Source organism: Hydra viridissima, unplaced genomic scaffold (genome assembly GCF_058129835.1).
Source record: "Hydra viridissima isolate aposymbiotic clone 2 unplaced genomic scaffold, HvirCarnegie_v1 scaffold_12, whole genome shotgun sequence".
Lineage (NCBI taxonomy): Eukaryota > Metazoa > Cnidaria > Hydrozoa > Anthoathecata > Hydridae > Hydra > Hydra viridissima.
Window position 1 is genome coordinate 10,060,038 of NW_028324311.1, and position 26,830 is coordinate 10,086,867.

Genomic DNA, 26,830 nt, shown 5'->3' on the forward strand with positions numbered 1-26,830 from the left:
GGTATAAAATTTGAGCAACGTGATTGGATTAAACCGTACATCGACCTCAACACCGAATTGAGAACAAAAGCCACCAGCGAGTTTGAGAAGGAATTTTTCTAGCTGATGAACAATTCGGTGTTTGGAAAAACAATGGAGAATATTGAAAAAAGAGTGGAAGTGAGACTGGTGACAGAAAAGGAAAAGGCAATAAAATTATCGGCTAAACCAAATTACGACAGGCACACGATTTTCGATGAAAACTTGATTGCCATTCACATGAAAAGGACAAAAAATTTTTACAACAAACCAATTTATTTGGGGATGTCCATTTTGGATTTGAGCAAAACCTTAATGTTCGAGTTCCACTACGATTACATCAAAAAAAAATATCCTGGTGACGCAAAGCTTCTAATGACAGACACGGACTCGCTGGTTTATGAAATAAAAACGGACGATTTTTACAAAGACATTGCCGACGATGTGGAAAAAAAATTCGACACGAGCGATTTTAGCAAAAGCCATCCAGCCATTCTAAGCGTAGGGCTCAAAGTGGGTTTAAACAAAAAGGTCATTGGGATGTTCAAAGACGAAACAGGAGGAAAACAGATTGAAGAGTTTGTCAGTCTCCGGTAAAAATTGTACTCTTACAAAATACATCAAGAAAAACAAGAAAAAAAATGCAAAAAATGCAAGGGGGTGAAAACATATGTTGTTGAAAAATACATCACTCACAACGATTACAAAAAATGTCTCGAAACCAAAAAAGAAAAGTTAAACAAAATGAATGTCATCCGATCCCATTTGCATGACGTTTACACGGAGGAAATCAACAAAACCTCTCTCAGCTCCGACGATGATAAAAGAATCATTTTGGATGATGGGATACACACGTTGGCTTATGGTCATTACAAAAAAAGACCCGATTGCATCGCTTATTCGGTCGATAAACCTTGTTTCAACTTAATCGATTATGATAAGTTTTTCGGTCCAGAGACAGAGGCAGAACCCTAGGAAGAGCCAGAGGCAGAACCCGAGGAAGAAACAAAAAGGTAAGTGACAAAAAAATGCGGGAAAAAAGGTAAGTGACAAAAAATGAACAAAATAAAAAAATGAACAAATTAAAAAAATGAACAAAATGATCAATGTGGAAGGAGTTATTTTACCGAACGTGGCTTTGACCAATTTTCAATTGATGGAAGCAGCAAAAAAACTAAAAATAAAAAATTTTCGTGGGGTTTTTGTCAGAGACATATTGCCAAAAAAACCGAGAAAAAAAGAATGCGGGATTATCAACACGGGGGATTCGAGCACTGGAGGGTTTCATTGGGTGTGCTGGTACAAAGACGGAGACGCAAAGTTCAGCTTTGACTCTTATGCTCAACCCCCTCTCGTCGAACTCGTCGATTATTTAAAAAGGCCTGTCTTTTACAACAGCGAAAGGGTTTAATTTGGAAACACGTCTTATTGCGGTCACTTGTGTCTTTACGTCTTGAAAAAATGTGAAGAGGGAAACAGCTTTCAAGACGTTGTCAACACCCTTTGGTGATTACAGATTCGCTTGCGAATTAAAAAAAATTTTTACCCTTTTAAAAAATGATTTACAAATTCAACAGAAACGAGTTCAGCGCTTATTTAGAAAATCTTATAGCAGACTCAACAAGCAACGTTTATATCAAAACGGATGGATCAAGCACCATCACTGCAGACATTGATTTTAACTCTCAAAAAATCATCAACCTGGCAGAACCAACCAACTCGCACGACGCCGCCACAAAAAATTACGTGGACACGCATTCGACAGGAGGAGGAACTGGAACGGTAATTGGAGCTGCGGACTTGGATTTAAATTTTCACAAAGCGATCAATTTGAACGAACCGACAAATGCGCAAGACGCCGCGACAAAAAGTTACGCAGACGTTTTGTTACAAAAATCCAACTTTTTAGGGCTTGTTCCAAATTCAAGTTTTTCGTCCTTAGGATTAAAATCGCAAACGGTAGCATCAGCCGCCACGACAACAGTTTTCACTTACTCGGACGGACCTGGTGTTCTAAGAAGGTTATGGTTGGCTCTCAGTGGAAACTTTCCTGGAAATGTTTTCATTCGAATATTTACAGACGGAGAAATTAACGTTGGAAATTATTCAGAAACCACAGAAGGAATAGGAGTGGACAACACTGGACTTGCTTGCGACTTGCTTTTTTCTCCCATCGGCGGACCTTTTTACGCCAATTCTTTGCAAGGATGCAACGTTTTAAGCAACACTTCGTTGGGAGGATATTTTACTCTTGACATGCCGTTCAGGACAAACATCAGCATCCAATTGGTCAACAAAAATACCTCTACAATCACTTACTGGATTCAACCGTTCATTTCCACTCTTGCTTCCATTCCTGCCTCTATCCCTCTTTTCAAACTTTACTGCAAGACCTTCAGATACTTAAACACCACATACGGAAACGAATATGTTTTGCTTGACACAAATGGAAAAGGAAATGGAGTTTTTCTAAAATACATCAGGATGCACATCATCGGCGCTTCTGGAAGCTGATGGGAATCGAGAGTCAGAATGTACGACGGCAATTTACCTCCTGGAAACGGAACCGTTCTCAGTCCTTGGACACCTTATAATACAAACAATTACACTACTTTTTCTGGATATGACGGTAACAGCAAATGCATCTTTTCCTCGTCTGGATTGAAAGATTTTTATTTGTCTTCTTGGAACGGATCAAACGTATCCTCGTTCAACAACACATCGACTGGACTGCTGTTACAATCCAGCTCCACCATCGGATCCACCACAATCATCTCCTTTTACAGAAATTTTGCAAATGCAGACTCCATGCCCAGCGTCGCAGCCGGAAGAAGGCTCGTCGTCACTCTCAACTCCGGCGACGCGCAAGTCGGTCAATCCGGAAGCTTTAACCTTCTTCTCGGACAAGCCTATTATCACGCCTAATTATCAAGATTTAAACACCTTTACAAAAATTAAAGCTTTTTTTCATTACGCGTGTTTATCACGTCATGAAAAAAATGTTTTTGTTGACCGATTTTTTTTTTTATTTTAAACCAGAAAATTTTCACCCCCGTGATTATCAAAAAAAACGGAGATGGAAAATGAAAATGAGCCAGAACCCGCATTTTATAGTAGTCGTTTACCTTGGACTTTTTGTAATTAGATTTAATATGTTTGCATTTTTGAAAATAGATTATTCAAACATTACCAAAGCTGACATAATTGCCTCAGGGCTTACTTTTTTAATGGTAACTTTTACTATTTGTAATTATTTATTTAGAATGTATATCTGATTAAAACTTGTTTTTATTGTAATTCTTTGCATTATTAGGTGAAATTTTGCATAATTAGGTGAAAACCTTATTAGGAAGAAATTTTGAAAGTCACACAGTAAAACAGAAAGTCACACACAGAAAATCATACAATGTTCACCCAATGGTTGTTTGTTTTGTGCAGAGTTCCTTTTTTTAGTTTTTATGAACTTGTTTACTTATTGCATTAGATTAGCTGCTTTTAAATCATCCTTTTTTATTTGGTGGTTCTTTTAAACTTGTCATCAGATAGATCTAAAATTTTATGTCATACTTAAAAGTGCTTTTTAAATGTGTCATAAAATGCAGCAACTTTTTTTTTTTTTCCTTAATCAATGTAAAAAATAACTTGAATGTACTTTATCTTTTTCAGTATACATTATGAAATATTGTGTCAAATTTGATATTAGTGTTGTGTATACTCCTTTGCAAGTAATCTCTACCCAGAAGGCAGTAATTTTGGTACAAAATCTAGATGCCTTTTGCTGTTATATGCCTGCATTATTACTAGGATAATACTACTGAATATGTGAACTTTAGACAAAATAAATTAACACTGTTAATGATGCTTCTCAGTAAAAACTAGAAACAATGGAAAACGAGTATAGATATAGTAAAATCTTGAAAATATAAGAAAAACTTTGCCTTTAAAATTAATATTTATTTGATGGCTAATGGATGTGCTAAATCAGTTCGTAGAATCAGTTTGTTGACCAATAAGTAAAAACAATCAATTTGTTCCTATATTAAATGAATGAAATAAACTTGAAATATATTTTAATATTATAGGGTAATGAGATATTGTCTTTAGCGCCACCAACTGTGAAATGATGAAAACTGTATTCCACTACAGAAATTAATATTCTTCTTACGTAATTTTAAGCTTTGAATTTCTGCAGCTGAAGTGACTATTATGTTTTAATGACTAAATGTTTCTAAACCTAACTTTTTTTAGCTGATCTAACCAAAGAATGATCCAAAATGGTAATTAATTATTGAAATTAAGCAAAATAATTGTGAAGATCTTAACAGTTTTTTTATCTTTCTTATAAGTTGTCACTTTAATTTGTTTTTAGGTTTAAGTAGTGAGTATTTGATAAATTTGCATTTAGTTAGTTAAATTGTTTAAACAGTTTCTATAAGCTTTAAAGTTTTTTTATTTGTATATTAACTTTCTTTAATGCTTGAGCTTTTTTTTTCTTCTTCAGCATGTGATATCTAGTAAGATATCTGGAAGACCATATTTTGATGATATTAAGTGAAGGAATAAGTATAACTGCCAATATTACAGACCGCGTACGGGTTCTTAAAAAGTGACTAATTTGAGATCGATTTTTATTTCTTAAATTTTTTTTAAGCAAACATCAGCCTTGTTAGGTCATGGTCAAATAATATCAGTTCTTATTAAGTTACTAGTACTAACACTCACACAAGTATATAATTACTATTGTAGTTTTCATTAGAAAAATTTCATTGATCATTCCATTTGAAAACAGACTTTGGCCATTGTATACAGCTGTACCTGCAAGAAAACTTTTAAATTACTTTTGAATAATAAACACTTTTTTTTTTTTTTTTTTCTTGTGAAAAAAGTTCAGCAAATTTAATTTTGTGAATTATATATACAGCCATGGTATCATCGTGGGATGAATGGCAAGGGCCATGGTTGTAAGCATGTTGGTAAGTTGATTCCCTCTGCATTTAAACTAAATTGTTTTTTAAAACTAAGTTTACAGTGGTCAGCTAGGTCTTTTAGACCTAGCTTTTCGGCAAAATCTGATTTTGTGGATCGTAAACTGTAATGTTAAAACTTAATATATGTATATGGATTCTCATCTAATTCTAATTTTCTTTTTGAGCAATGTACAGTAGTAGTTAGTTATAAATCAAGGACAAGAAGCAAAGATATTAATTTCAACAGATTTTTGATCTAGAAAAAAAGTATAAAAAGGATCTGGAAACATTTTTCGTTGACATTTTTATCGATCTTGAAATTTTTGAGGGGCCAGTGTGTTAAGCAGCTATTTGTTCTAAAAAATTCGCCAAGACGCCTCTGTTTTGTTTCAAGAGCATTAGTTATTTTATTGAAAGGTTAATAAAATGTAAGATTATAAGGAAACTGTTTTCATCTGAGAATTCACCTCTTCTTTCAGACAACAGTAATTACATCGAGAGAGGTTTTTATAACGGTATAATTCCATATCACGAGAATTGCCACGAATAAGCGTACTCGCGGTTTAAACTAAAGGAAAGGAAGTTTGTTATAAATGGCAAAAAAAGCTTCATTATTAATCTGGTAGCTTTCCTTAAGCACACAAAAATCAAAAAATTTAAAGAAATTAGTTAAAAAGAGACTCACCCAGCATTATGGAGACAGCTTGTGTATTGTTAAAGGGGGTGAACTTCTAAGTTCAGTAACAGAGTGCTGGAATAACTCGTCTTATGACATTTAACTGAAAATTACGGTTTTCTAAAACGTTTGAAGAAGGAACGAAGACTATTACCATTTATTCTATTTAATTTTTACAACCCTTTACAGGTTTATATATTTAAACTAGAAAAGAAAAGTTCCGTTATTCAAGCTGAAGATGTGTTAATTAATATGAGAATAAAAAACAACACATCTACGTCATGTTATACATTCATCTTTTACGAAATGGCTTTATAACCTAAATAATGCAAGTAAGTCAAGAACTAATTTACTTAACGAAAAGCATTTCCTGTGTCTTAATTTGCTAATTCAAAAGTGCGTTAGTATATTAGTTATTTATCTTTGTTGGTAAAAACCAAAAATTCTATGAACACAAGATATGTCAGAGATATAATCTTGCATATGCAAATTTCAAACCTTAAAAAGATCACTTGTACGTACAAATTTATACAAATGGGAGTTAAACAGAATACTGATCATGATTTGATATTAAAAACTTTAGGAAATAAAAAAAATCAAATTTTGACATTTCCAACAAGTTGTTCATCATTTCCTGTTTCCATTTCAACATTCGAATCGATAGCAAATTTCTGTGCAGCCAGAAGTTTTCTAAATAAATAAAGCCATGTAAGCTTAATTTAAACGGTTATAAAAGATATCTACTCGTTCTTCGAACTTGATCACACAGATTATTCTCATTTTATCACTTTACATCATATTAAATGAACATTTACATTTTAAACTCAAAAATATGTTGTTTTAGCTATTGTTACTTAAAGGTTCTTCAACATATAAAACAAAATATCAAAAGTGCTTATTGTTAAGCAACTATAACGGAAGCGTTGATTTCAACTTGATGTAAGATCTCTACAAACCAAAATTTGTAATCTTTGGAGTAAGTTTAACAGCCAAATTTTAGGCTCCAGATTCAAAAAGCAAAAACTGGAAACATCATGAAATAAAATTTCCTATCAGATGTACTGCAGTAAAGGTATCTTTAAAATATATATATACAGTAGCGTGCTAAAGTTTATAAACAGCTAAATTTCTCAAGTTATTTCGCCATAATTTTTTGACTTTTGACTAAAATGAATGAAATTTTTAACAATTATTCCTACAATTTGATTATATAGAATGATTTATTGAAAAAAATGATAACTTGTAATGGAAGGAAGAAATTAAAGTTTCATTGAAAACAAAACCGTGAAAGTTTATACACAATTCCATACCCTATTAAGAAAATTAAAATTTCATTCAGAAAAATGTATTTATACTAAAAACAATTTATTAGATATTTAAAATCCACATTTATGGATTTTAATAAATGTTAATTATATCAATAAGGAACAAGTGTAAACTTTTATATGTTTTCTTAGAAGAAATAAAACAACTACAACGTTACGCCATTATTAAACTTCGAACCCCAAAATTAAAAAACCCGCCAAAAAAAAAGAGCACTCCAAATTATAAAACGTGCTCACACTCCTACATTCTCATTAAGTCCCAGTCTTATTTAAATAGTTTCTACACTCCCCACCTTAGAGATCACTATCTCTAATCACTGGTTGGTCAGCTTCATCTTTAACTCTGCAGTTTTCACCGACACCCGTTTCTCCGGTAGATCAATTGGAAGTCCTCAGCTCGATTGAAGTTCCAAAGGAACCAAGCGCTTTAAGTCACGTTTCAACTTTACGGCAATCCCATTCTTTCCAATTACGCGTAGTACAGCCCCCCGAACCTTCCCATCGCTTCCAGTTATTTTATCGATCACTACACCCTTTTTCCAACAGCTTCGAGGCAATTTATTGTCGTCTTTAATCAACACCATATCTTTATTTGAATGTTATTTATAACATCATATTTCCGACGAATATAAACGTGGTGTTCCCGTAGTTCATTTAAGTATTCTTTGTAAAATCTTGTTTTAAAATATTCAATTGAAGTCTTCAGATGTTCAAAACGTTCCGACGCATTAATTTCAATCTGGTCAGAATCTTCTGTAGCAACCGACCCTGCTTGACTAAGAAGTCTTCTCCCCACAGTCAAATGAGAAGGGGTCAACGGTTCCACGTCGTGTTCATTAGACACGTAACACAAAGGTCGGCTATTTACAATCATTTCTACTTCAGCTAATTCTGTGTTTAGTTGATCAAAGGTCAGTCGGGCTTTCCCCAACGTTTTCCTTAACGTTCCTTTAATTATACGTATTAAACTCTCGTAAAACCCTCCCCACCATGGGGAAAGCGGCAAAATAAATTTCCAATTTATAAGTTTATCACGTAAAAATTTCGTTAGTTCGTTTGATTTAAATGTAGAAAAATTGTCACTAATAAACATTTTGACATATCCTCTGCTGGCAAAAAATCGTTTAAGTGCGCAAATAACTAAAGGGACGTCCATACTTGGGGTCAATTCCAGGTGTACATTTCTTGTCACTGCACATGTAAATAAAAGCAGATAGGCTTTATGTAACGCGTTGGTGTCTGAATAGATATTCTTTATGTAAAATGGTCCAGTAAAGTCAACTCCTGTATTAGCAAAAGCAAAATCACTGTTTAAACGATAATCTGGAAGAATAGGTGGTTCAGAACCTTTCATAGTTTTACCTTGTGCCTTTTTGCAAATAACACAATGTTTTATATTGGATAAAATCCTTTTTCTTCCTCTGGAAAACCAATACGTTGATCGTATTTCATTCAAGGTGCTGTTTATTCCAGCATGGCCTGTTTTTTCATATGCTTGAAATATTAGTAATTTTGTGAACGTAGAATCTATTTTTATTACCTCGTGTAAGTTCACAATTATTAAAACTCCCTCCACCACCGTGGCATTTTCCAGCATACTAAAAACAGTACATCAATACTGGATTGATTAAACATATTTTCCAAATCAGCAATTCCATTTAAATTACTTTTTTGTTTTTTCATCTCGGAACTGATAGACGATTTTGTTAATTCATCTTCACAATTGTTTTCCGCAGTCCAATGAGTAGGGTCAAGCCTTAAAAACTCGGGTCCATTCCAGTAACTCTTACTTTTGAGTACTACATTTAAATCATTTTCTCTAGTTGGAATATCAGCAGGGTTGTCGGTTCCAGAAACAAAATGCCAATCATTAACTTTAGATAAACTTCGTATTAAATTAACACGGTTTTCAACCCAACATTTCCATTCCTTATTTACTCCATGAATCCACGATAAACAAATTTTTGAATCAGTCCAATAGTAAATCCTTTCAATATTAATTGCATTTTTTACAGAATTTACTAATTTGCTTAACATTAGACAACCCAAGAGTCTTGGAACCGTTTGCTTTTTTAACGGAGCAACCTTCACTTTTGCTGTAAGTTTACAACAACCATATTGTAAGCTTCAATTCGTAAATAACACAATGCTGTGTATGCTTGTGTTGAACTGTCACAAAAGCCATGAATTTGAACAGACTTTACTTGTTTAGCTATGTCAATAAGTAAACATCTTGGTATGTGTAAACTACTAAGTTCTTTAAGTCCGTATAACCATTTATACCACTGTGTCCAGACATCAATAGGCAAGAGATCATCCCAGTCCATCTTTTCTGTACATATTCTCTGGAATATCATTTTTGATTGAATAGTAATCGGAATCAACAGTCCAAGAGGATCATATATTTTTGAACTGATACTTAATAAGGAACGTTTAGTTCGTGACAATTTAAGTGCCTCATCCACTAATTCATCAAAACAAAAAACAAGTTCATCCAACTTAGTGTCCCAACTGAGTCCTAAAACTTTCCTATGCTGTTCAGTGTTAGGTATATCAACCTGAGACTTTATTAAGTTTATTAATTCTTTTGAGTTAGATGCCCACTTTGCTAATTTGAATCCACTTTCTTTCATCACCTTATGGGCTCTTTGAAAAAATTCAAAGGCATCAGCAACATTATCAAATCCAGTTGTAGCATCATCCACATACAGATTACAAAGAATCTGTGAAACAAAATTTTCAAATTCCTTAAGATAGTTTTTTAAATGTTCTGGTATTGTTGCATTTAGTAGAAATGGACTGCATGTTAATCCAAAAACAACACGTTTAAAGCGAAATACTATTTTTTCTGGATTTTGTGAGAATACATCATCAAACCAAATGAAGCGCAAATAATCTAAGTCAGAAGGACTATTACCAATATTCAAAAATGCTTGTTTGATGTCTGATATTATAGCAATCTTGTGAAGTCTGAATCGAACTAATATATCAAATAACAAGGTCAACAAACAGGGACCGGAATACAGACAGTCATTTAGTGATGGATGTTTATCATATTTTGACGATGCATCAAACAGTATTCTCACTTTCGTTGTATCTTTATCCAAACGAATGACAGCTGTATGAGGCATATAATGAATTCTACCTGGCCAGAGTCAGTGACCTTTTGAATGATTCCATCTTTTAAATATTGGTAAATGATATTATTATACTCGTGTAGAAGTGCTTCATCCATGTCAAGTCGCCGTTTTAATGATTCAAGCCTTTTTTCACTATTTGATTAGTTATCAGGAAGAGTGTCATGAAATTGTTTAAATGGTAAGGCAACTACATATCTTTTTCCATCATGGTACACTTTATTTTGAAAATTATAATAAACTTCATTTTCTTCTACTCCTAAGCCTTCAATTTCCCAGAATTTCATTAGATAAGATTTTAAACTATCATTGTCAACCTGTAAGGTATTAATATGTATGACATGTGTTGAATAATAATTTGAAGCTGTATAACTTCTTTTAACGGCCATGCTTGTTGGGCCACAAACAACCCACCCCAAATTACTTTCTAAGGCTACTTGTTCATCAAAGGTTTTTCTGACAATACGCCTGGTCATAAATTTATAATAATTATCCATTCCAATTAAAATGTCAATTTCCAGATTGTTTCCCACTAAATCATTTACTGCTAATTGTAAATTTTTAAAATAAGGATAGGTTTTTAATGTCAATTTCAAATCTTGATTTTGCAACGGAAAACACAGGAAAGGTAAGCAAAGAGCTTCGATATATATATTGACAGGTTTGGTTTTTCCACGCACACAAATGTGTACTACATCTAATGTTCTCAGAACTCCTTCATCTGAAGCAAATCGTTTCATTAAAACTGTTTCTTGTCGTAATACTTTAAGATTTAGTTTCTTTCTTAGTGTTTCGGTACAATATGTTTGCTGACTACAACAATCAAATAATAATCTTGAATTTTCCTCTTTTTTATCATTAATATTTTTAGTTAAAGCAGTTGCTATTTGTAGCAATATCGTTTGTTGTAAACAATTTACATGATTTGTAATAGTTTCCTTTGACTGGGAATCATTAAAATATTGTCTCTTTTTTGTTTACTGGAGGTATTACATATGCTTGCATTATGGTTTCCATTACATTTCACACACTTATACAACACTTTGCAACTTTTGGAAATATGCCCTTTTTCCATGCAAATGAAACAACACCCTTGTTTTCTTAGTATATTTTTCCTACTTTCTCTATCAGTCACATTTAAACATTTATTAGAAAAATGGTTCTTATTACAAAAGTGGCAAACCAAGGTTTTTTTTGTATCTACATGAAGTGTTTGAGCAGTGAATTCATTTTGAAAATCTACATCATCAATATCTGATGTCCTACCAACTGCTGAACGCTTACGAGCACAAAGTTCTTCATTAAAAATTTCAATAAGTTCATTTAAGTTCCAATTTTCGTGTTTGAATTTTCTTGAGATAATAATTTTTAATTCTGTTGGAATGCGATCAAATAAAATATTTATTAGCATTGATCCATATGTAGCTGTTTCCACTCCAAGGTTATTTAAGTTTCTAACACTAGTTTCAAGTTTATCATAGACCATACAAAGTTTAACCAAGTCATCAATCGATCTAACCTTTGGTAATTTAAGCAAGTTGTCCATATTAGTTGAAATTAATATTTGAGTATTCCCATACCGTTGAGTCAACATGGTTATAGCTTTTTCATAATTATTTGATGTTAATATTAATCCATAAATTAAATCATGGGCACTTCCTTTAAGCAATATTTTTAAATAAGTAAATTTCTCTATGTCACTTAAAGTGTTATTTTCACCGATAGTTGTTTTAAACTGTTCCCAAAATCCTCTCCAATTTAAAATGTTCCGATCAAATTCCTCCAATGTAATTTTAGGTAAATTTATATTACTGTTACACAAACTGACTATTGACTTGGATGAAATTTCTTCTTTACTTACTGTCTTTAAAAAATTTTGAGCTCGAATGATTAATAACTGAATTTCATCAAGAAAATGTGAGCTTTCGTTAATTTCAATATCAATGGCTTCTTCATCATCTATCAAAGCTAAAATATCGTTATCCAATGTTTGTATAAGGTTTAACTTTAGACTTAAGTTTTCCAAACATGATTTCAACCTTTCTGCGTTGTCCTTAATGTATTCAAGTTCTTCTCCTATTCTAACAACATGTTGTCGATATCCGCTTCTAATTCTTTTCTTTTTATTTAAATTTACACTCATTTTAAAACGATTTTCAATCAACTATATATCTTTTTGTGTACTGACTTTACTTTTACTTAATACACAGATTATTCAGCAGTAAACCAATATCAATTTATTTTTATATCACGTCGAGGTCACCATTTAAAACCCACATTTATGGATTTTAATAAATGTTAATTATATCAATAAGGAACAAGTGTAAACTTTAATAGGTTTTCTTAGAAGAAATAAAACAACTACAACGTTACGCCATTATTAAACTTCGAACCCCAAAATTAAAAAACCCGCCAAAAAAAAAGAGCACTCCAAATTATAAAACGTGCTCACACACTCCTCCATTCTCATTAAGTCCCAGTCTTATTTACATAGTTTCTACAGGATATATTTAACTTAACTTGAATTTAAAAAATAAAGGGAAAATCAAAGTGAGCGTCAGGAGAAAAGAAAATCTAATAAAATGTGCACGTATTCAAGTGCTAGTTTAGAGATATAGAAACCAAAAGACACTTGAAAACAAGCATCGTTCAGGCAGGCCAAAGAAAACTACAGAACATCAAGACAGAACTTTGGTACGAAAATCAAAGCAAGATCCCCGCAAAAGTGCCGCCAAATTAAGTAGCATTTTGAGCAATAAGTATGTTCTTAAGTGCAGCGTAGATACTAAAAAACTTTACCTGCGTCAGCATAGTTTGTTTGGTCATCGTCCTGCCAAGAAACCATAAATATTAAATAATCGCACAGCCCAATTGAAATTCGCAAAAGATCATATGCATTGAACTTCCAAAAAATGATACACACTTCCAAAAAGTTCGGGCAACTGATTTTTTTTTTCTGCTTTCATATACAGTAGCGTGCAAAAGTTTAAAAACAGCTAAATTTTTCAATTTTTGCTTGAATACTTTTTTTCGAGAAGTTTTGTATTTTGGTGATTTATGTACGCACTTATACTGAGACTGACTGAGACATTTGCTGAAATGCACAGCTTGGGTTTCAGATTGCAAAGTTTGGACAAACTGACATTGACATTAGGATAGTCTTTTTTACATGTGTTTTGTAAATATGCAGTTTTTTTTTTTTTTTTGAATGTGTTGAATTTTTTTAATACTAACTGTTTTTTCCCTGGCATGCTTCTTAGAAACTTATCTCTTTGATAAAAAATTATCACTAACTTAAATGTTTCTGGTGAAATAAGGTTTTCAAGATTTTTTCCTGGTAATGATAAAATCCCCTGCGTATGTTTATCTTTTTTAACGTTAGAAAAAGTTAATTAGACAGTTCAAAGCAGGGTTGATAAAAATCACGATTTTTTAAAAAAAAAATCAAAAAATTGATTTTTTTAATTTAAATCAGGTTTTTTTGATTTAAATCGGATTTTTTTTTATTTAAATTACATTTTGGAGAGATAAACTTTTAATAACATAGTTTTTAAAAATGTAATGAAATTATAACTAAATTAATTTAAAACATTGAAAAATCTTTTTTAATGTTGATTATTTACAATTTTTCAAAGATTCAATCAATTAAATTCATTGATTCTAATGCTTTTTGATTAAATAGTTTGAATAGGAAAACCAATTTGCCTGCTTTCTCAATTCCGAGTCTATTTCTAATGTTTGAATGCACAAGAACAAATGATGAAATATTCTTTCAACTCCTGCAGATGAAGCAACAGCAGTAAGTAACTGTTCAACAACTTTCAGTATTTCCTGATTCACATGATAGTTATGAGATTTCCACCAATCACATGGCTTAATAGTTTAAACAATGTTATCATGGAACATAAACTTTTGAAATGGTGCTGCTTCTGCTTTAAAGTTAACCAATAGTGGAAGAAAATCTGGATTCTTTGAAGCTGCAAAGTCCATTCCAATCTCTATTTCTTTATCAGTTAATTCTTTACCTTTGTATTTAGGATTAACAATATTAGCCAAAAAATGAGCTGGGGTCATTGCCTCCTGGCTAAGCTTAGGACTTAATTCCCTCCGAAGATTTTTCCATATCACTACACTGTCACCAATAGTACTACTGTCCTGCTGCATCAGGTCTAATGCAACACCAATTGGTTTAAGGATTTGTAACAGTTCTTCTGCACTTTGCTTTACACCAAGGTTATTTACAATATTTGTAATATTCTTATCAATTTTTGTTCTGTTTTCTTCACAAACTGTTAAAAGAATCGGCCAGTGTTTTAGATAGAATTCAAGACAGTCAGCCAATGTGTTCCATCTGACATCTTTGGGCATTATAAGTCGTAGCCCTTCTTTTGCTTTGAATGTAGCAGCAGCAAAATGGTTGTTTCTAAAATATTTAATAACTTGAACAATCTGCTCCTTGATGTTTGGAATTGCCAAGTCTTGTGCCAATAGATTGAGAATACGAGCTGAACATCCGTATGTAATAACATTAACATCATCTCGAGTTTCCAATTTCTGTCTCATTTTCAGGCTTGGACTGGGCCGCCGGGAGACCGGGAGATTCCCGGTGGGCCGGTTGGCATAAAAATTGTATTATATTTTTAGTTAGGCTACATTTTATTTTCCAAATAAAATGTAAATTAAAGTTCAGACTGGTTTGAAAGAGAAAAGAATTAGAGCAAATCAACTACTTGAAAGTGCAAAAGATAAATTTCCTATCAATGTTCACAACATGGTAATGAATCAAGTAATCAGTAGTTTAAAACAGAGATTGTCAGAGCATGGTAGTCTATATGCTGATTTATCTTGTTTAGATCCAAGAAATTTTGCAAAAATTTTGAAAAAAATGCCTAGTGGCAGATTGCAGCATCTGAGTGGGTTGCTCAGAAAGTTTGATGCTAGTGTAACAAAAAATCAGCTTCAAACAGAATTATCGGATTTTGAAAGGAAATGGGAAAGTTTCGAAATAACTCTTGAAGATGAATGTAATTTGATATTTGAAACAAGAAATAAATGCAAATCTTGCAAAAAATGTATTGTTTGTTGTTACTTTGTCCTCTAGAAGTTTAACTTGCATAGTCTTGCGTATTCAAATTTGTTTCTGGCTTAAAACTTTGTGCTAACATAATCCTCATCACAAGTTGCTTGTGAAAGGTCATTTTCGAAATTAAAATATATTTTGAACAGATTAAGAAATTTGATGAGCCAGTCAAGTTTACAGTCATTCATGCTGATGTCTTGTGAAAAAGACCTTCTTCCGAGAAATAGAAAACGATGCAATAATTGATGTCTTGGCATCGACTAGTCAAACGATGAAAAAGTTGCTATACTAGTCAATATTGAATAGCGATGGTGTCTACTATTTCTAGACTCCAACTAACAGCAGTGTTTTAGAAATATTTGTTTTTATCAATATTTAGGCTGGGAAGTTTAAATCTTTTTTTTATATTTTAAATAATAGTAAACAATAACTTTATAAAACGCTAATTATCCCGTTGATGGGCTCAGTGACGCAACAGCTTTTAAACTATTACTATAAGTTAATATAATGTTTTTTGACCAATTTTTTTTTAGTAATGATGAAAAGTTTGCATTAAAATATATAATTTCTAAAAAAATCTCGCCTTAAAGCCTATTTTCATTGTGATAATTAAACTTTTTTAGTTTTTAGTTCAGTGACGCAACCTAATTTTTACAGATGTGCATGTGACAAAAAAACACTTGAATTATTTTTAAAGACTAAAAGTGTTTTCACTCAAGACATATATATAATCTCAAAGATTCTTTCTAACAAAAATATGGATGTGTTTTGGTTAAAATATTGCAAGAACTCGCCCTCAAATTTTACTTACTTTTTCGAATAATAAAAAGAAAAAAACAGTTGCTAACATTCATCAAATTTATCTACTCGGTTCAAATATTTTCTAATCAAAATATATTTTAACAATAATTTTAAGGTGTTTAAACTACAGTTAAAGAAAAAAAATCTTTTGAAAAAAGAAATTTTTAAACACGAAATTTCCATCGTGGAAATAGCCATGTGTGTGTGTGTGTATATATATATATATATATATATTTACATATAAAATTTATGCAACATACAATGAAGTGGGCCGCCGTGACCAATTTTCCCGGGCCGGTTTTTCAAGTCAGTCCAACCCTGCTCATTTTCGACACATTTGCTGCGTTATCAGTTACTACACTGCGAACTTTACAACCAAATTGTTTTTCGCATTTATTGATAGGTTTAACAACAACATCAACCAAATAGTCAGAAGTATGTAGATGGCCGGAGGTATCAATTGTATCTGCAAGGTAGATATCTGAATTCATTGTTGTTACTGTTGCACAAACTATTGGTTCATTATGAACATTGCTCCACCCATCAATACTCATAGCTACAGACTGATCATGTAGCAAACCTAAACAGCTAGTTAAACTGTTCTTGTGAACAGTGTCTAGTAGTTTTCCACCAATATCGATTCTATAAGGAGGGTTATATCCTGGGCGTAAAAAATGGATCATTTTGATAAACTCTGGATGGTCAACCATTCTGAGAGGCGAGTTAGTAGCATAAATCATTATTGCTGTCTGCTCATCAATAGCTTCTTTTTCAGATTTAGTGGTTTTAATAAGGTATGAATCCAATTTAGTTGTCACTGTCTTGCCACTGCTTGGTCTTGTCACTGTCTTATTATTTGAACACAAAAAACTTGTTTTATCTACAGCAGATTGACTAGATTCAGTTTTCTTAATAGAACGTTGACTGGTTTGTGGTTCTTCAGTTGTCTGGTTGATATTTATTAAAGTGTCTTGACAAATAATAATGTTTTCGTTATCTTGAATATCTTTCAGAAAATCACATTTACCAGCACTTATGTGGCTTCTCATTCGAGCAACCAAACCTTGCATTTGAACACCGCAGCTTTTGCATTTAGCTTTATTACCCTTTTTCCCACACTTTGCAGGTAATTCTTCAAACCATGTCCAAACTGCATCTCTTCTTCTACCGGCACCAGACATTTTTATATCTAGTTACATTATTTTTATTTTCAACTAAAAAATAACAAGCAATTATAAATGAATACTGTAATTTAAAAAAATTTGAATATACTCTTATATGAAAGGAATATATTTATATTTATTACTTAAATAGTAACAAAAACAGAAATTAATGTAATTAGTCAATAAGTTAAAACAAGAAAAAGAAAATTGAATAAAATATGAACAAAAATCTTACAACAAATTTAAAAATTTAATGATTTGTATGACTACCATATATTTTACAATGCATTATCTGACTATTATAACTAATATTAGTTTATGCAGTAGTTATAATGCAATTTACTTTAATTTGATTAATCAATAAATAATAATTAAAAATAACTAAAATCAAAAAAACTCGATTTAAATCGTGATTTTTATTCCTCTGATCTAAATCAAGATTTAAATCGATTAAATTCAAAACAACCCTGGTTCAAAGTAATTTGATATCTTTTTATATATCCAAGATTTTGGAGCAAGTGTTAACATTTGCACCTTTTTGTGTTAGGAGTCAATCATATAATTTATTTTTCAATTCTTACATTAAACAGTCTAGATCATTATTTTTATGTAACTGTTTGAAATGGTGCTGTTTATTTGTGTTGCTAAAGAAACATCTCCAATATTATATGCTAACAAAACTTTTTTAGCAACTGTAATAATATCCTCACAATTTTTTTTTTTGCTGGTGAAATCCAAAGTAATTCATATAAAAGTATTAAACTTTAACATTTCCTACTTTGTGACTCCCACTCTTCTGTCAACTAAAATCTTTATCAGCTTCTACTGCTCTTTTGTAATGGTTGCTGCATGTTTTCAAACCCGGGGTTACATTTAAATTCTTTTCTTATAAAAGCAAAAGTTAAGAGAATTCTTTAAGTTCCCTAAAAAAAAAGCAAGTTTAGACAAGTTTTAAAAGCAACTGAAATCTTAACAACTATTATAAATCTCTACAAAACATTTTCCATTTTATTCCCATAAGAGATCTGCTGAATAAATGTTAGATTAACTTTTACAGAAGTCTTTTTACTTTTCCTTTTGCATTTTAAAAAGATTGCAATATTTTTTTATTTTTCTCTCAAAATATTTCCAATAGAACTGGTAATGATAACCACATAAAATTCTTATTGAATTTATTTTTCTTTCATATTTGCTTACCACATTATTTTCTTAACAAATTTTAATGTTATATGTTTTACAATTTCATTTCTACTATTGTTATCTCAAGAATATGTTTCTTTAAAGAAAATAGAAATACAAAAAATTAACATTATACTTTTTCATAATACACTCCTTCATTTGCTTATACTTTAAACAAAGGTGTCACCAGGACCAATTTCAGAGGAAGGGTTGGGGACAATTTTAAAAAGCTTAACTTAAACTGCAAAAAACAAATTAGTGGCTTTTTCGAAACTTATCTATGGAGGTAAGCATTTAATGACTTGGAATATTAAAAATGCATTCAAGAGCAACAAAACAATTCAAAACATGGAGCTTAATAGAAAAAATTTGAAAACTAAAATGTAAATCAATTCACTCATTTTATGAAATGTATTTCAAATATATTTTGATAATTCGACTTCAATAAAACATATGATGTTGATAAAACAAAAAAGAAAATAATAACATTCAAAATAATAAAGAGAATAACAATATAAATAAAAATATCCAAAATAATAAATCTTATGCAAAAAAAAACAATATTAAAATGAAAAAAATAAATAATAAAAAATGTAACAAAAAATTAGTAACAAAAAAACGATAGTAAGAACGAATATACCAATAAAAAAAAGAATAAAAATATATATAAAAATAATTACCAAAGCAAAAAAAGAAACTTTAAATTAAAGAAGAATGTAAAAAATAAACAAAACAAAAGTAAAAAAAGACGAGGAAAAATATAATAGATAAAGCAAATAATAACAAAAATATAAATTAAAACAATAAGAATACTAAAAATAAAGAAAATAATATATATATAAAAAAGAAAAACACAATTATAATTGTATTAGCAAGAATGATATAAAAAGTTAAAAACAATATATATATATATATATTGATAACAACAAAAATATTAATAATATCAATTACAAAAATAATTTAAATAATAATATAAATAATAATGATAATAATAACAACAACAACAACAACAACAACAACAATAATAATAATTATAAAAATAATAATAATAATAATAATAATATTGATAATAATAATAATAATAATGATAATAATAGTAATAATAATAATAACAATAATAATAATAATAATAATAATAATAATAATAATGATAATAATAATAATAGTAATAATAATAATAATAACAATAATAATAATAATAATAATAATAATAATAATAATAATAATAATAATAATAATAATGATAATAATAATAATAAAAACAATGATAACAATAATAATAATAAAAATAATGATAAAAATAATGATAATAATAATAATAGTAATAATAACAATAATAACAATAATAACAATAATAATAATAACAATAATAAAAATAATAATAATAATAATAATAATAAAAACAATAATAATAATAATAATAATAAAAACAATGATAATAATAATAATAATAATAATAACAATAATAAAAATAAAAATAATAATAATAGTAATAACAATAATAGTAATAACAATAATCGCGGTTTGTTTGAATTATTCTGCGTAGAATGTAAAATCCTAAAAACACATGTCTAAAATAGCTATCTCAGACGTTTTTTTTATAATTCAAATAAACATATATAATTTATATCATTTTATAGAGCTTGAATTGACTTAAAAAATGAGGGGTCATTTGACCTTTGAAGTTAAGCGGATCTAAAGTTATTGAGTTTTTTGTAGTGCAAAAATTGATGATTTTTTGACGAAAGGTATAGGGCTTAAGTATGGAAAATTTGCATTGTTATGGCACCGAAAAAGAGAGTATTTTTGGATTATATTGACTCTCGAATAACTCTTGAACCGTTATTACATTTGACTTGAAATTTTCCATATTGATTTACCTACTATAAAAAAATAAATTGCCAAATTATTTTTATTTAATTCTGTCTGGATTGTCCAGAATCGTCTATTTTACAGGCTGTGAGTTTTAATTTATTTAGTTTTTTTTTTTTTAATTTTTTATTTTTATAGTATAGTATTTTTATAGTAATTTTTTATTTTTACAGTTATAGTAATTTTTAATAATTTAATTTTTTAATTTAGTTTTTAATTTATTTAGTTTTAATTTATTTAACTTAGTTTTGGTGTCATATTGACTCTTGAATAACTTTAGAACCATTATTACATTTGGCTTTGAATTCTTCATAGTGATCCAACAACTATAAGCAAATAAAATACCACAATTGTTTTTTTAATCTGTGCGGACTGCCCAAGTTCATCTATTTTACAGACTGAGGATTTTTACATATTTACTTATTTTTGGAAAATAAAATTTAGGGTTATATTACAATTACACCATGCAAATATGCATAATCAAATGATGGAATCCAAATAATACATCATTTTGAAATTATTGTTTAATTTACAGACTGGTCAGTAAATTAATGCAAAAAGGCTGCACAAACCAATTGGCATATCGACTTTTAATGTATTTGATATTTTTGAACTGTTGTTACATTTCACTTGAAATTTTCCATAATGATCCAATTTTTTTTTTAAATCGAAAGGGATTGACCAGAATCTTCTATTTTACAGGCTGAGGGTTTTTACTTATTCACTCGGTTTTGGATATTAAAATTTGGGGTTAAGGTATAATTACACCATGCAAATATGCATAATCGAATCATGGAATCCAAATAATACATTTTAAAACTATTGCTTAATTTACCGACTGATCAGTAACTTTATGTGTAAGGAAATTTCTTGTGCATTGAAACAGAAACTTCTTGTGCATTGAAAACTTTCAAAATTACTCAGAACGACCTATTTAACAGACAGAAGGTTCTTTAATAAAGTTAAAATTTAATTTTTAATGAAAAATAACTTACAGTAAATGAACTTTTTGAAATTTGGAGTTCTTACAACAGCAATAGGCAGGTATAAAAGCAGAAATGTAAAAATATTATTATTAAATGTAAAAATAATAATATCAAAAAATGTAAAAATATTATTATTAGAAACACAGATAAACAATAACGTGTTAAAAATATTTTGTTAATTCATTTTAAAAATGTATAAATTAAAAACATTTGAAACCAAAATAATTATAAATTAAGAAAGTTACTCTTTAAGATTGTTTATGTGAACTTATGAAAACGCCTAAGATAAAAAAAAATGAAAATAACATAAAAAAATGTTTTTATTCTAAAACTTATTTCTTGGCTTTTAGTGAATGATTAGAGGTAGCAAGTTCCCGTAACGAAACAACCTAATAATCATTTTTAACAATAGACACCACGAGAAGGTAAGCCAAGTTGTCTATCAACACAAAACATCACAACAATACCCCATCACAATACAAAACACAAAGACTATGTGGCACGGAACGCTCCTAATTCACACTAGTGTAACTAAGTAATGGGTTAACTTTTAGCCAAAACTTTTGATCATCCTGAAAAGCTTAAAGGTGGCTCTATTTGCAGATAAAATAAAAAACACATGGATTTCAACCATCTTGTCTTAGAGCTGACTTTCTAACTGTTGTTTCAGAACAGTACTACATAGCATTAGAGAGAAGTGGTAGGGCAAACTGACCTATTAGTGGCCACGTCCTATAAAGAGCCGCTTTTTTGAGGGCTGTTCTCAAAGATTTTTTAAACAGGTTGATCAAATATTTGGATTTTTTCTTCAGCTTTTTGTACTATAAATAATATGCAATATATATTTTTAACTATAGTTTATAAATAGAATATTTACATTATATTGAAGATATCGTTTTTTTTGGGTAGGAAAATAGCCGGTTTTGGATTTTTTAAACATATTTAAAATAGTTTTTATGATGCATTTTTTAGGTTCAGTTATTTAAGTAGGTTTATTTTAACACTTTGTTAAGCTACAAATAATAAGTTTTAGAATTTTAAAAGGCTTTGTATAGCACCACTCACATCGCCCAATTATTGGCCGCATAATGTACCATATTGTAGCCATTACTTTGTTTGTTTTTATTTTTTATTGTAAACTCAGTTATTTTTTATGCCGATACAAGCATGATATTAAGAAATTTATTTAATTTACTCACTTAGGCATTCAAATAACTATTTCTTTCATTTGTAAGGTAGAAGTTCTGTTTTGCAACAGTTTTGTTGCAAAACAAAATAATAATAAAAATATCTCTGAAAAACTCAGACAAATAAAGAAGCAAAGTATTATAATCTAAGTATTAGGCTTACTTAAGGTAATGATGCTCTATTCTTTATTGATATAAATTATTATTATTATTATTATTATTATTATTATTATTATTATTATTATTATTATTATTATTATTATTATTGTTATTATTATTATTATTATTATTATTATTATTATTATTATTATTATTATTATTATATATATATATATCTGTGTGTGTGTGTGTGTGTGTGTGTGTGTGTGTGTGTGTGTGTGTGTGTATATATATATATATATATATATATGTATGTATGTATGTACAAATGTATATTAATATATTTAACATGCTTATATTTAATTCGAATAATGTACACATATTCTGCAATTCTGTGTTCCGAGTGAAGTTTTAATTTATGTTAAATTATGCGCATCCGCCATGTTGGTTCACAAACAAATTATAACACTGAGCGTATTCAATCTTTGTCTTGAGTATGGCAGAGAGCGATTATTATAAAAACCTTTCAAACCAAAGTAAAACTAGATATAGAAAGATCTCAAAAATTGATAATATTGATCCATATACGTTGAAAAAGACAAATTTTCTCTCCGATCCAGAATTCTATCCTAAAATCTCCCATACTGATATTGTTACATATTTATTGTTTACACCAAGCCCTGCCACCAAAGAAGAACTTAAATGCTTTAAAAGTTTAGAATTGTATAAATATTTTAACTGTATAAAGACAATATCAAAATAAACAAAATTCAAAATGAGACTAGAAAGAGGACATTTTTCAGTTGTGCAGGCTATTATACGTGTACAAAAATATCCTATAAATAGTTTTTATATGAATAAGAATGAATATATTAATATTAACTAACCAGAAGCAAAATGATCAGAACAAACTCTGTAGTGACTGGCACTTGTATCGATATCTTTACGCTTTATAACAGCAAACCATTTTGCTCTTCGTTCTGTTGACAACAATTCTGTATCTTTATCGTGGTGATTAATAACCTTAGGAATTCTATAAAATGACTTCTTGCAGTTTTCAGAACGATTACTGCAATTAAAAATGCAACAGAAGACCATATTTGAAGATATAAAGAGTTTATGAGTTATTCAAATAAAACCTTTTCTGAAAGAACTTTATACAACACTTTAGTTTTGTTATTAATAATTTTCTAGTTGAAACTTATACTAAAAGGAAATAGTAGCTAGGAAAATGGCTAACTGATAAATTTTGATATAGTTAACTTAGAGAACCGCATTTGAATAAAGTTGAGCTAAAGTTGTTTTTGAACCAACATGGCAGACAAATGTATTTTGAATTTCGTGACGTCATCTCGGAACACAGAATAGTCAAATTTGTTTTGGTATATTTTTTTGTCTTTCTTTAATTTAGCAATAACAAAATTATGAAAAAAATTAAACGTTTTCAATGGTCAAAAACTGATATGCAAAATGCCTTTAATGCAGTTAAAAGCAATTCATTATCACAAAGATCAGCAGCTATTCAATATAATATTCCCAGAGCAACACTAGGAAAATATCTTAGAGGAGACTCCGTAATTGGAGTTAGACCTGGACCTCCACCAAAGTTACCAAATTATATAGAAAAAAAGTTAGTTGATTATGCCATATCTAGAGCAAATTGCGGTATTGGATTTGGAAAAAGACAATTTATGAAATAGTAAGAAATACAAGATAAAGTTTAAACATGATACCCCATCAGAAAAATGGTGGCGGTTATTTAAACAACGACATAAAACTATGGTTTTAAGAAAACCTGAAGGAACATCATCTGTTCGACATCAATGCATGTCAATCCATAAAGTTTCCAAATATTTTTTAGCACTTCAACAAGTTTTTAATAAGTTGGGTACTCATGTTATGCCTACTTCAATTTGGAATATGGATGAGACTGGACTTCAATTAGACTTTAAACCACCCAAAATTCTTGCAGGACGGGGTGTCAAACATCTTCAGTCTCGCACTTCAGGAAAAAGAGAAACCATCACTGTAATTGCTGTTGTGAATGCAGCTGGTAAAACTATTCCACCACATCTAATACCAAAAGGTAAAACAATAAAATCACTTCAAGCTTTTAATACAAGTGATGCACCAGTTGGTTCAAAATGGAGTGTTAGTGAGACTGGATGGACAAAACAAGGAATAGCATATCTTTGGTTTACAAATACATTTTTGCCAAACATTGGAACTAACAGACCACAGGTATTAGTAGTTGATGGCCATGATTCTCACAATTCAGTTGAGTTATTATCTGTTGCTATTGACAACAACATTGAAATTGTTGAGATGCCAGCACATTGCTCTCACTGGTTGCAGCCATTAGACCGTACCGTATTTGGTCCCATGAAGACTTATTACAATACTTGTTGTAGTGATTTAATGAATACATACTCTGTTACAATCAATAAGTCAAACTTCTGTGGATTGTTCAAGAAAGCTTGGGATCAAGCATTAACTGCTGCTAACATTATTTCTGGTTTTCAATCATGTGGTATATTTCCCTATAATCCTTCTGCAATTCCATATGAGGCCTACTTGCCCAATTCACTTTACTCTGACCAGTTATTAGGGAATGAGAGTTTGCTTAAATCAAAGTTTGATTCCTTTAAAAATGATACCATAAATTATCAATCTGGAATATCACTAAACAAAACCTTTGAAAAACAGGTGAATCCCAAATCAAATTGTACTTTTATTGATGACATTGATACAACTAAAACTATAGGTATCTTGTCTGGATCAGAAATTCTGAATGTAGATTTAGATCAACTGGATAATGATACAGCATTAATGTTATGGAATAGTTGTTTAACTCCAGAACATTTAAATGCTTTTAATTTCTGTTATCAAAATGGTTTTGATATTTCTGACAATTTGTATTTAGCATACAAAGACTTTTGTATAAACCAGAATGCAATCAGTAATGTTTCTTTTGATCTCTCATTAATAGAAGCTGCTGAAACAATTCCTTTATCAATAGAAACTGATATTCACTCTGTTTCTATACCAAATACCAGTGTTGATTGTTCTAGTCCAATATCTATTAAAACAAGTTCATTGAAAAGTACTATTGACAATGATCATGATGTTCTCTCTTACCCAAATTTTGTTGTCGATAAGTCAAAAAACAATAGAAATACTAAACAAAAGTATTTTAACTTCTCCTGAAGCTATGCTAGCCAAGTTAAATGATCAAAAAAAGAAATTGGAAAAGGTTGAGGCTGCAAAACTAAAAAAACTGAAGCAACTTGAGGCAAAGGAAAAGAGATTAAGACTGCAACAGGATAGAGAAATAAAAAAGCAATCAAAACATATTGATTTTGTTATAAATAAGTGAATAAGTTAATATTGTTTATCAAATTTTGTCAATACTTTTTTATGTATTTCTTGAGTTTTGATTGATAAAATTTCTTTGAATCAATATACAGTTTTATTGATACAGTTTTACAAATAACTTACTTTCTTTTTAAGTTATTTTGCCCATTGTTGGAGGGGGTGCTTATGTTTAAGCTAGTTTTTATTGAGTAATTATACCGCTTAATAAATTTATAAAATTTGATGTGCAACAGTTAATAATCAATATTTAACTAGTTCATTATTTTATTTTAAAATCTTTTTTTTTTTTATTTAAATCTTATGAAAATTAAATTATTTTCACAACATTTTAACCTGTGGCAAAGTTAGTGGAATCTAATTTTCTAATAAAAAGCCAACTGGCTCTTAATTAGTCAACCCGGCCATTAATTGGTGTTTATTCAAAATTTAAGTTCAAATGAATTGTTTATATTGTTGTTTTTTTTTTAAATTTGGTTACAATTACTCAAAATAAATTGAAAGAATGTGCATTATTAAATATAGCAAAGAAAAATTAAATCTGACAAAATTACTGTCTGCATATTGCCTTTTAAAAAAGATGTGGCCATTAATTGGTCAGTTTGCCCTAAAGCAAATTCTACTTCTCTGGATATCAAAGGCTTTCGATAAAGTCAGGCATGATGAAATTACCCATCTTTTTGCAACCTTTTAAGTCGTCTGTTAATTGTTATCAGCTATATAAACTTTGCCTTGGCTCTTCCATTAACTTCCAACTCTAAAAGTGGTTGCTTGCAGTGATTGCCTTGTTAAAATAAAGATGTTCAAAAATATATATATATAGATTTAACAGAACACAAACATACATATAATGACTTAAAGGTACATAAAAAGAAACTTACACATATTGACCAGTATCACATGAAATTCCGGCCACAGTTCCAACAGAAGACGAGAGTATATATAATGACTCACAGGTACATTAACAC

General features: G+C 29.9%; 1 long non-coding RNA gene and 2 pseudogenes across 1 annotated transcript; 1 reads left to right on the forward strand and 2 right to left on the reverse strand.

Annotated features, from left to right (window-relative positions):
• Positions 1–5,413: 5,413 nt before the first annotated feature.
• On the reverse strand, positions 5,414–13,280 carry LOC149881177 (uncharacterized). Its single transcript, XR_016445807.1, has 3 exons — positions 12,923–13,280; positions 5,671–6,351; positions 5,414–5,553 (listed from the first exon to the last, which is right to left on the reverse strand). It is a non-coding gene; the product is annotated as an uncharacterized LOC149881177 (long non-coding RNA).
• On the reverse strand, positions 10,267–12,266 carry LOC149881178 (uncharacterized; annotated as a pseudogene).
• Positions 13,281–23,914: 10,634 nt separating the features above from the next.
• On the forward strand, positions 23,915–25,950 carry LOC145188246 (uncharacterized; annotated as a pseudogene).
• The last annotated feature ends 880 nt before the right edge of the window (positions 25,951–26,830 follow it).